At 37.0% G+C, this 11,192-nt stretch overlaps 1 long non-coding RNA gene and 1 other non-coding gene across 3 annotated transcripts; both read right to left on the bottom strand.

The window, feature by feature from the left end:
• Positions 1–1,839: 1,839 nt before the first annotated feature.
• On the bottom strand, positions 1,840–4,463 carry LOC121973308. 2 transcript variants are annotated; one of them, XR_006109498.1, is made up of 3 exons: positions 4,446–4,463; positions 2,283–2,394; positions 1,840–1,896 (listed from the first exon to the last, which is right to left on the bottom strand). It is a non-coding gene; the product is annotated as an uncharacterized LOC121973308 (long non-coding RNA). The 2 variants fall into 2 exon arrangements; XR_006109497.1 differs by lacking the exon at positions 4,446–4,463 and adding an exon at positions 3,317–3,355.
• Positions 4,464–10,874: 6,411 nt separating this feature from the next.
• Positions 10,875–10,981, bottom strand: LOC121973933. The gene has a single exon (XR_006109837.1). It is a non-coding gene; the product is annotated as a small nucleolar RNA R71 (small nucleolar RNA).
• Positions 10,982–11,192: the final 211 nt, after the last annotated feature.

Raw genomic sequence — 11,192 nt, 5'->3', positions numbered from 1 at the left:
GCAAATTGATCTGCAATAAACATACCCATCACAAAAGCATAAGTGAAAGTAAAAAACATGGGTTCAAAATCTTCCAATTAAAACTTGAACCAAAAGAATTGGATCATCATGATGAGCTATGGTAGGGTGAATTGTTTGTAGAGCTAAAACAATTCCACAAATTCCTCCAAATAGAAATCACATACGCATAGCTTTAATAATTACATAGGACACCTAAAAGAACCAAAGTGTCAATCAAATAAGTGTAAATTAAGAGCTATAACATTCACTACATTCCAGCTGGAAAAATATATTTTTCATTCCCATTTCATCAATACAAAGAGAAAATTTAACAAATTTAGCTGCAATGCACGTGCAATTCACGGATAATTTACACTGCTCGTCCAAGCAAAAGTATATAGAGCAAACTATTAAGAAATCAAACTGCAGTATATAAATGTTTTGTATATCAATATACTATGGATCATACACGAAATGCCTTTGTTATTCTACAAGAAACACAATGTTCTCAAAATAAAAAAATTCAAGCACGTTAAACTATCCAAGAGCCTAAACTAGTAAATTCTACAAGAAAAAAAGTGAGATCATACCAGCAAGATGCCACTGATGCTAGACATTCCCAGCTCATAGAAGAAGGAGATTAATGAGATGCGCCTGAGAGTTTCACTACAATATTTGTGGATACTCTAGTTAGAGAAACAGAACAGTGATCCTCTTTCCACTAAGATACCTAATTACAACAAAATTTTGAAATCTAGGCTGCAAAGATATGAAATATAAGAAAACAATAAACTGGAAAAAAGAGGTTCCTTTTGACTGATCTTAAGAAATCAGAGGATGGGCTAACAGGTATACTAAGGAATGAAAATCCAAAACTCCTAAAAATGATTGGTCAACTGGTTAAAAACTTACCTATTACAAAAAACAAAAATAATATCTTTCATTGATTTCCAATGTTCTATGAAGACTTTGAGAAAAATGGCTGAACATGATCTGTTATCACTTTGCCTAGGAGTTGTCCTGACAGTCTCAATTAGAAATACTGTCATGCACAGTGTTGATGAAACCAACAAACAAATTGACACCTACATAACATCAAACAATAAGATGACACATGAAAGAGAGAGTTTTCAGTGTTGATAAGGAGCATATTTTATGCATGTTATCTAGAACATGCCTCAAATATCCACCCTTCAGGTAGAAAGCGGGCGAAGATGTTTCCCAAAACATGTGCAGCAGAGAAAAGCCCAGTAATCCAACCAAATGCTGCAGATCTCTTGCCGACCTCAATCACATCAGCCTAGATTGATGTTGAAATATAAACTTAAGTGATTATATTCATCAATTGGGAAGGCATATCTTAAAAAAAAATCATGAATGACCATTTGAAATTTCCTAAAAAGTGGTTTCAGGAGAAAATTTTGAGACACAGTAAGAAATATTTGTAGAACATATGCTCTTTTACAGCATTTTTTCCATAATCAAAGAGGTGTTGGCAAAGGTTGCAACACAAAAAGCAGAGCTCGTAAACATATTTGCATCAACTTTATGGAGGAGGCTTCATCAATCTCATGTAATACACATTGAAGAGTGTTAAATGTTCATGGAAATCTTTAGCATTTATATGATAATAAATTATAAAATTAAAATGTTGACAGTATATTGTAGGATTAACTGGCAGAACAAGATATGTCAGTGACTCAGTGCTGCTTAAAACTATCCAAAGGACAGGTAATCCACCAAATTTCTTTTAATACTTATGAAAAGGAGGAGAAAGTCTTACTGCATAAGCAATTGATATGCATAATATGCTTCCTTGACTAACTATGTAAGATATTGTGCGAAGTACAAAGTACCAGTAAACAGCTGCCCTGGAATCATCCCAAGCAAGTATGGCTGAAATTGCAGCATACAAAGTGAATGTTAAAGAAAAAAAACATTAAGTACTTAAGGATCTACTTGAAATGCGCTACAATGACTATTTGGAAAGAAAGTAAGATGCAAGATAGATGAGAATTTATCTTTTGCCACACTAAGGCATTCTCATGTGCTCCAAAATGAATTTTAATGACAATAACTTCCATTATTGCTCTTTTTGATAAATTAAACTATCCTTGCTTTTATTTAATAAGATTACGAAGAGCATATTTTAGAAAAATAAAAAAAGATTTATTTAAATACTCTTTACTGAAACTGATCATGCCAGATTACATGAACAAAATGACTTATATATATCACATGAATAACAAAGCTAGCGTTAACTAAGGAATGAAGAATCATACCAAATGGCACTATGGATGTAGAAACAGTAATCAGAAGCAGTGGTTTACGCCCATATTCATCTGCTAGCTGACCCAAGAGGGGAAGAACCACCATTTTAAATATGCCTACAACCTACAAAGACAGTGAAGAATTCCAGTCAAGCAATAGCAAGATCATCATCTTAATTGATCTTGGATGTCTATTGATCTCATAAGTAACATATTATTGACAGAAATGGCATAATAAGAATTGAAATGAATATAGGGGCAGATAAGAAATATCTTACAGAAGAAAATAAGAGATAAAACAAACCAAAACAAAAAACAAAAAAACTCCAGAAATATAAGAAAGTATACATTATCCATGCCATGGAACCAACATTTTCAAACACCCTCTAGTTTCTCACATTCCACATGCACCAATAAGAGGCCATAATTGAAACAAGCTTTGAAGTGACATTTAATTGCCACTCTTCCTCATCTCATATCTTGGTACAAGTTGTAGATAGAGAGCCAAACTAATGTATTAAGTGAAGCCCAATGAGATTGAGTGATCACATATAATAGAAAAAGTGCTCATAGTCAATTGAGTTGATGCAACATGGAGATTCTTGAGATAGATATATGCCAAGTAGCTATACTTCTAGGGGGCTTTTGTAAACAAAGAAACAATACAAGGATTTGACTAGGGGCTTATGCCACGTAGTTCACTATGAGCACTATATGAGATGCTAATGGAACTTAACATTGCTATAATGCAAGTGACCGGCTAAATTGGATTCCTCTATTGAAGAAAAGTTGGCAAGTCAAGCTCAATAGGCAAGCACCTTGGTGTGCATCAATCTCTAGCATATAGTATGCTTCTCAAGGGGTCAGGCATGGAGCAACCAACAGAAAGAACTCTGAACCAGCAATTTAAAGTGGAGATCAAAGGTCTCCCATGGATTGCTAGATCTCTTATCTGGTAGTTTAGTTTTCTTGCTAGATAATTATCGTACAAATAAGCAAATAGGACAGATATGGAGAGGCAAACAGTTCATATCTGTTGCTTATACTTGGAAGAACTTGCATCTTTGATATGTTGGACTAACTAGAAAGAACACACACAACAGGAGAGGCATTTCCAAACAGATGAGAACTGCCATGTGGATGTATCAAACACTCCTTTTTTGAGAATTACACCAAGCAAACAATATCCATCTGTATTAGGATGATATGCCCACCAAAATTTTACAAGATGGGAAAGGTTGTCAAAGGTAAGGTCAGCAACTCCCAATTAGTGATAAGCAAGGCGACTCAGTTTTGTCTAACCAGACCTACAAGAATTTTCATTGGTCTTAATCTCTTTATCACATATTTGGAACCTTGAAGTTGGTGAATAAGTAACACGAGACTGAACCAAGTATGAGAAAAAGAATCCTGCTCCAAGAGTCTATCTTGCTTTCCATCGTGCCAACCATCAATCCATATTTTCCAAGATAGGATTCTAATCATCCTTTAAGATCAACAAATTCACACCTGAGCGGCATCATAATTGTCACAATACATGGTGCCACACATAAGAGCACATGAAAAGGCGTTTTCTACAAAGATAATAAGAATGGAACAATGGATAACATTAACTATGCCTCATCAAATGTGAGACGTTTCCAAGGATACCTTCAGGAATAGCACCGAGACGCTCATTCCAAATAGATTTCAGATCCAACCAATCCAGAAAGGCAGGAAGATATGTCTTGAATACTAAAATGCGAAAATTCTGGTAAAAAAATTTCAAAAACTTGTTCACGGTCAACATTGACTTTCCATCCAGATGCGCATCCTATTGGAAGAACATAGGGGAAGAGACCACTTATTCAATGAAACCTTTTAACAGTTTCCAACACCTTAGAGTAGAATTCAACAAGTCCATTTGTATGGCTAACTGGACAGAAAACACATAAATCTCAAGCTCTAGGAACTTTGGGAACTCAAACAAAAAAGGGATCAGATGCAATTGCAGAAAAAGGCACATTGAAGGAGTAATTCCCTCAAATAATGAGTCCCTCCTAGATCTTCAAGTTGACTCTTGCCTACGGGAATAAAATCACGGTAACAGGGCAAATCGCCTACATCAATTATTGTAATACGAGGCTGCATGTAGTTAAAAAGAAGCATATGATAGCTTAAGAGAGTGGTGACTACACTGGCCATAGTTCTTTTGCGGCTGAGAAATGGAATTGAGGATGACAAAACCACCAAGATATAAACAAAAATAAAAGTTTAAGAAAACAAAAAACATCTTCAGAGATCAAACACCATAAACTTTGACATACGAGCAGGAAAATGGCATGATGAAACAAATCAAAAGCAAAAAATAAGAAGAAAAGAGAATGTTGCGCTTGCAAATACAACCATAGTGGAATCAAAAGTAGGTTTTGTTTTTGGAGACAAAATTTATGAACGAAGACAAAACCTAAGTTACGAATCTACCTTGACTATGACTCTAGCACAAATCCAAAGAAGACAAGACCTAGGTTATGAATCGACGGACTAGGAGTGCCACCTTTGCCGAAGAAATACACCTCGTTCGATCAAAAGGTTCCACGAGCGAAAGAAGCAGCAATGGAAGGTCAAAGGATCTCGTCGAACTCAGAAACCCGCTCACCAGGAAACGAGAGGAGCACACTATCATGGAGGAAGATCCAGGGGAGGCGTGAAGAGATTGTATGAGGAGAGGGAAAAAAAATTACCTTAGGTTTGGGAGCACGAAGGAAAAACACGGTGCCGAAAAGAAAACAGCGAGGGAAAGGAAAACAGCGAGAGGGACCAAATTCAATTACAACGATTTTTTCAAAACTGTTGTCGTAGCCGCTAAAAACGCGGATAAAGACAACGGTTTATAAAATCGTTGTAAAAAGTGTTGTCATTTTAAAAAAAAATTGCTCAATGACAACAGTTTTGTCAAAACCGTTGTCTTTTATATTTAATGGGGAGTTCAAAGACAACGGTTTTGGCAAAAACCGTTGTCTTTGAGCAAATACGCAACGCTTTCTCTTAAAACCGTTGTCGTACGGATGTTGTCGTTTGCAGTTTTTGTTGTAGTGGATGCTCAAGTTAGTACACTTTCCGGTGAATGGGCGAAAAAGAATAGTAGTGGATATGCGTCAAAGTAAGTTCTAGATAATGCGAATTGCGTACTAGTGTTGGCCATTAGCTTGTCACGTGACACTTCAAGTTATTAATTGTTGAAAACCCATATTAATTCAAGAGAAAAGATGTAGTATAGGTCCCAAGTCGTATTTTTCCAAGGATAGTTAATAAATGTGTGCTTGATTTAGATCTAAAATTCTTTTTGAGTTTTCTATTTAGAAATGTGGGTTTGGTTCTTATACTTGGAGCAAAAGGTGTAATGGAACAGCTAAAAGAAGGTAGATTCTTAACTTCTGATCCTCCCTCCAGTTCCTTAGATTATGATTGGATAATTCAAAATTCTCCCCCTACCTGTATCCCAATCTTTCATGATTTGCCTTATTTTCTATTAACTTATGAATTTAATGATTTGGGTATTGATATTCACTGTATGCTAGTCTTTAAGTTTTTGTTAATTTTAGAAAGAACCTTTATTCTAAAATTAAATCAAATAATAACTGATGTTTCCCTTTTAGCTTATGCAATAAAGCCCGTTAGAGCAATAAACCGAAAGAAATAAGGAGTGCTTATAAGACGAGCGGATTATGGTGTCCGACCTTTAAGGTCGAGCGGAGTATGGCGTCTGATCCTCAAGGTCAAGCGAACTTTTGCTCAGGTTTATGCCGATTTATACCAGAATCCTTAGAACATGACAAACTGCTATTTAAAAGATATTTAAGACTGATCAAAATTGAATTCATTTGGAGCGAAGAATCAATCGTCACAAATTTGATCAAGTCTTATCTTACTATTTTTTCGTTCGAGTTATAAAAGCTCCTTCGGTTCTATGGCTAAAGAGTTACACAGAAAATCAAGTTTACCTCGATAAAAGCACTACTATCTTGAGATGATTGCTTGTCGAATCAATTATCGTCGTGGGCTTTTTATTGGTGACACGTGTGTGTATGTCATTATAGGTGTATCATTTTTTCTTTTTCCACCGCCTTATCTTTATCATCCTACGATTCACAATTAATCCTGTCTTTTTTGTTGTTATGATATGCCGACCTTGTTTAGAATACCTTTTCTCTGGATTCTTACAAACATTCTATAAAAACCCTAAGGCTTTCTTTTAATCTTCGTCTTCATTGTTTCTTCTCTGACTTTGCTTTTCTCTTCCTTTGGCTCTTGTACTCTTTTCTTTTCAAAAATGACTGAGAGTAATGAGTGGTATGCATAATTCTCTTCCGCTTTCACCCTTGACGATGCATGTGACCTCATATTAACTACGACATTCCTTCCTATATAGTCATTCCAACTCTGGAAGATCGTCCTCATCGTCCTCCCCCAGAGAGCATCGCCATCTTTAAGGAACAAGTTGTATTAGGATTCTGTTTTTCATTACATCCTTTCTTTGTTGATGTCAGCCGCTACTTCAACATCCCGCTACACCAACTTATTCCCCAATCCCTTAACCTTTTGAGTAGTACTGTTATCGTCTTTCATTTACTTAATGCCCCCTTATCTCCTCGTATATTCCACTACTATTTTTGCCCTCGCCAAGTAGCGAATGGTTTATTCAAGTTCTAGGCTCGCTCTAAAGTAATTTTGTTTAATCGAGTCCCAACCCAGGAAGAATGGAGAAATAAATATTTCTTCATACGCCCCTCACCTTCTACACCTTACCCTATGGCCTGGCTACAAGATCTTCTCTCTCTCCCTAATTTAGGTAACATTTCTACAGATCCAATTCTATGTGAACCCCTAGAAAAGTTAAAGGGTGTAAAGTGTAATTTACTCACCTTGACCATAGAGGGCCTATTATATATTTTCGGACTCACTTCGGTCAACTTAGAGCTAAGTGCCACTTTTGGTGAGCAAAAATCTCTATCTTTCTTGTAATTAACCAGTTGTAATTTTCCTACCATTTGTTATAGCAGCTTCTAACCTTCACTTATTTTTGTAGCGGAGGTCGTTATCCCAGCCTTCCTATACAGGAACACTCAGCTAACAAGAGCAGTCCTAAACTGGCTAGGGGAAGATTTACTGAAAGAGCATCAATTTGAACAAACCTCTGCGTCTGTTGGTTCACTTCCTCCGGCTGAACCTCTCGAGAGCAGTCTTCCAATTCCTCGGAATCAGATTTGTCCTTGGTTATCCAGCGCAAAAGGCCCCAAGAGGAGGCTTCAGGTCCATATATGCCTGAACAACCCATCTCCCAACAATCTTCCCATGCTCTGGTCAAGATTTCTTTTGCCCGAGGTAAAGAACTCGGGTCTCAAAAATATAGTTATTCTCGTCTTACACTTTCTATGATATAGCCAGGCGTTCTTTTACTTATGTCTCATGCGATCCCTTCAATTATCAGACCCATCGAGACAATGCCAACTCCTACACCTACTCAGCCAATTTCAACACCAACCTTAATCATTCCTTCGACTATTCCGCGCTCCAACCGAACTCCCAATAGGCAATTGGTCGGTCGACGGTCTGAAGGATCAATACCTGAACAAACTCTTGGGCCATCTGGTCAAACATTAGCATCTTTACCCGTCTCACCAACTCTTGTTCATTCATAATCGCCCGAGGTCCCTCTTTCTCTTCCTTCAGGGTCTGCACCTTCAACTAGCTCTTCATGTCTTTTCAAACAATCCCTTGGGTTACCATCCCAACAAAGAGTGGGCACTACTTCTCCCTTACCTTATGGGATACTTAGTTGAGCATTAGCTGAGTCATGGGCGCAAGCACACAAACAAGCGCAAGGAACTATAATTTCAAAGTGTGTTGAAGAACACAACCGAAACGCTACTGCAATAGCTTTATGTCTAAGTTTTCTTAAATAACTTTTATGAACTATAACTCTTTAGTTATTCTATCCAGTTCTAAGCTTCAGGATTACACTTAGGCCAATTGGTTATGGATCTGGAGAGGGTAAATAAAGCTTTGAAATATCGTGTGGGAAAAGAACTACAGACTTCCTCCACTATTTCCAGTAATGTAATAATGTGCATAGATTATATATGTTATTTTATATCGTATAATGCATATTTTTCTATATTCATTTGACTATGATGTATACTTTTGCACCTTTTTTTATCTCATTTCAGGACAATTACTACTTTTCGTCTAGATATTTGCTCGGTATTTGTTTTCATTTTTAGGAGCAGTTTGGAGTGGGAAAAGATTTAAGGATACAAAAGAAGATCACTTGAAGAAGATCTCTTCCTTGTGGTAAGGAAAGAGAAAGAGTGGAATGCCCAAGTCAAGTTCCAAAAGGTAGTTGTACCCAATGGCACAACCAAGGAAGCAAATGGAGACAGTCGTGCCGAATGGCATGACTAGGAAGAAGAAACAACGTAAGAAAAGGGGAGGTCGTGTCTACTTCCAAAGCATAGTTGGGTTTGGCCGTGCCTTGAGGCATGGTCATGCCTCCAAAAGTTAGAAAATCCCCAATTTTGAAGAACTGGCCATGCTAAAAAGGCACGACCATGGGCGCCCGTGCTAACTTTCAGAGTAGAATTGGACATAGTCGTGCCTTGAGGCACGACCATACATCCAGAATGAAGATTCGAAAGTATAATCACCAAGAAGGAAAAAAGCAGAGTAAGCTATGTTTTAGCCGTGCCATATGGTCCGGTCAGGGGCCCAGAACCAGAGCCAAGTTGGCTCTGGCCATGCTAGATGGCACAACCAGACACCCAAGGAATGGATTAGTCATGCCTAAAGGCACAACCACCCTGTGCCCACCTCTATAAGAGGGACACTTCATCTCCACCACAAGGGAGGAAGTTTGGAAGGCGAGAGGGGACTGTCTAGGTCAGATCCTTACACTCAAAGGCATCATCTGGGTGATCTGAGGTCGTCCTGCTACTCCATCCTCATTGACACTCCAAGATCTTAATCCAGGGGCTTCACTCGACTTCAAGGATAAGTTTATTCCCCCTTTCTTTAGGGTTCTTGAAATTCTATGTATTTGTGCTCTTGGATTGTAGAAATTCCCATTATGGAGTAGATTCTTATTGTTCTAGCATGTAGGAGGTAATTGTAATGTGTGGGTTGTTGTAAACTTTATTGAATTGATAACTTCCTTATTTGACGAAGCTTGTATGACACTTGTTCTCTTCGATGAAATGTTAGCTAGTAGGCTTTTCCTTATGAGCATGAATTTATCTATCTAAATTGCATTTCTGCATGTGTAGATCTTGTTTCTAAGTTAGATACATTGTTGTGTATCTATATTGGGACTGTGCCTGAACCTGAATTTTCGTTGATCAGATGCATAATTGTCGTCTCTTTTGAGTGTACGTTCCGATATAGGTCAGTATGACTTTATGATACTTGTTTGAAGTTGAGTATTTAAGGTAACTATCTTTCTATATGGAATGTAACTTCCTAAGGAAGGGTAATTTTATGTATGGATAAGTCTATCACTTGATCTAATAGGCTTCCCATAATCATACGCTACACAAGTGACCTACGTAATCTAAAGAAGTATACCCGGGGGAGACTTTGTGACAGGAGGTAATCTACTAAAATCCGGACTCTCTAAGTTACTTTTTCAGTTAATGACATACTTGGTTACTGGCAAGGGAAGTATTCTGATACACCATTGTGGGGTAGAATTTAGTAAATGTTTAGACTCTCCTATAAACGTACAAACAGAGAACTAGGAATGAGCTAATTCGTAGTACAACATCCATCATTACAATGAATCCTTCGACCTAGAATATTTTCTAAACACAGGACTTCCTCAGTTATCTTTCTTTACTTTTATTTTCGCGTCTTAGTTAAAAATCCAAAATACTCATTTATCGATTGTTGTCTAGCTAAATTTGAAGTGCAAAATTAATTAGCATTTAATCCTCAATCTTCGTGGAATTGACTTATACATTTTATTACTTGACGATAACTGCGTGCTTGCAATTTATCACATTAAATTTTTGGCGCCGTTGTCGGGGATTGAGTGTTTGAATCTAATTAGTTTATATTAGAGTTTGTCTAGATAATTCTGTAATTCTTTAATTCTTATATTCTTTATTCTTTATCTTTCATTACTGCATTTTCCTTCTTGTCTTTAATTCTATATTTCTATGTTTTCTTATAATTTTTTTAGATGCTATGAGCACTAATATGTGAAGTATATCCTTAAGAGAATTCTTTGCACCCATTTCTGCAAGATTTTTATCTCCGATTGTGCAACCTTATATTGAAGCAAAGAGTTTCCAACTAGATCTACAAATAATTACTATGATACAAGGTCATAAATTTGGAGAGGAGGTATCAGAAAGCCCATATCTGCACCTTAAGACATTCTTGGAGCTTTGTGATACGATGAACTGTGAGGGTGTCTCAGCGGATGCCATTCGGTTGATGACATTTCCTTTCAGTATCAAGGATAGGGCGAATACTTGGTTTTATTCTCTCCGTCCTCAAAGCATCACAAATTGGGAACAATTAGAGCAACAATTTCTAAATCATTTTTTCCCTCCAAGCAGAATAATGTTTATGAGGAAGTGCATTACAAGTTTTGCTCAAACAGATAGAGAATCTCTATTTGAAGCATGGGGGAGATTCAAAAATTTATTAAGGCAGTGTCCTCATCATGGTTTAGTAAGGTGGCTGCAATTGCGTATATTCTACATGGGAATTTCTTTCTCAGATAAATTTTTATTGGATTCATCAACTAGAGGCTTTTTTATGAACAAAAGTGTGGATGAAGCATATACATTAATTGATCAAGTAACAGTGAACCTTCATGAATGGTTAGATAAAAGTTGGATGGAATTTCCCCCGAAGGTGCAAGCCATGAAGGCAAAAGAG

Source organism: Zingiber officinale, chromosome 4A (assembly GCF_018446385.1).
Source record: "Zingiber officinale cultivar Zhangliang chromosome 4A, Zo_v1.1, whole genome shotgun sequence".
Classification (NCBI taxonomy): Eukaryota; Viridiplantae; Streptophyta; class Magnoliopsida; order Zingiberales; family Zingiberaceae; genus Zingiber; species Zingiber officinale.
This window is presented reverse-complemented; position numbering and strand designations above follow the sequence as displayed.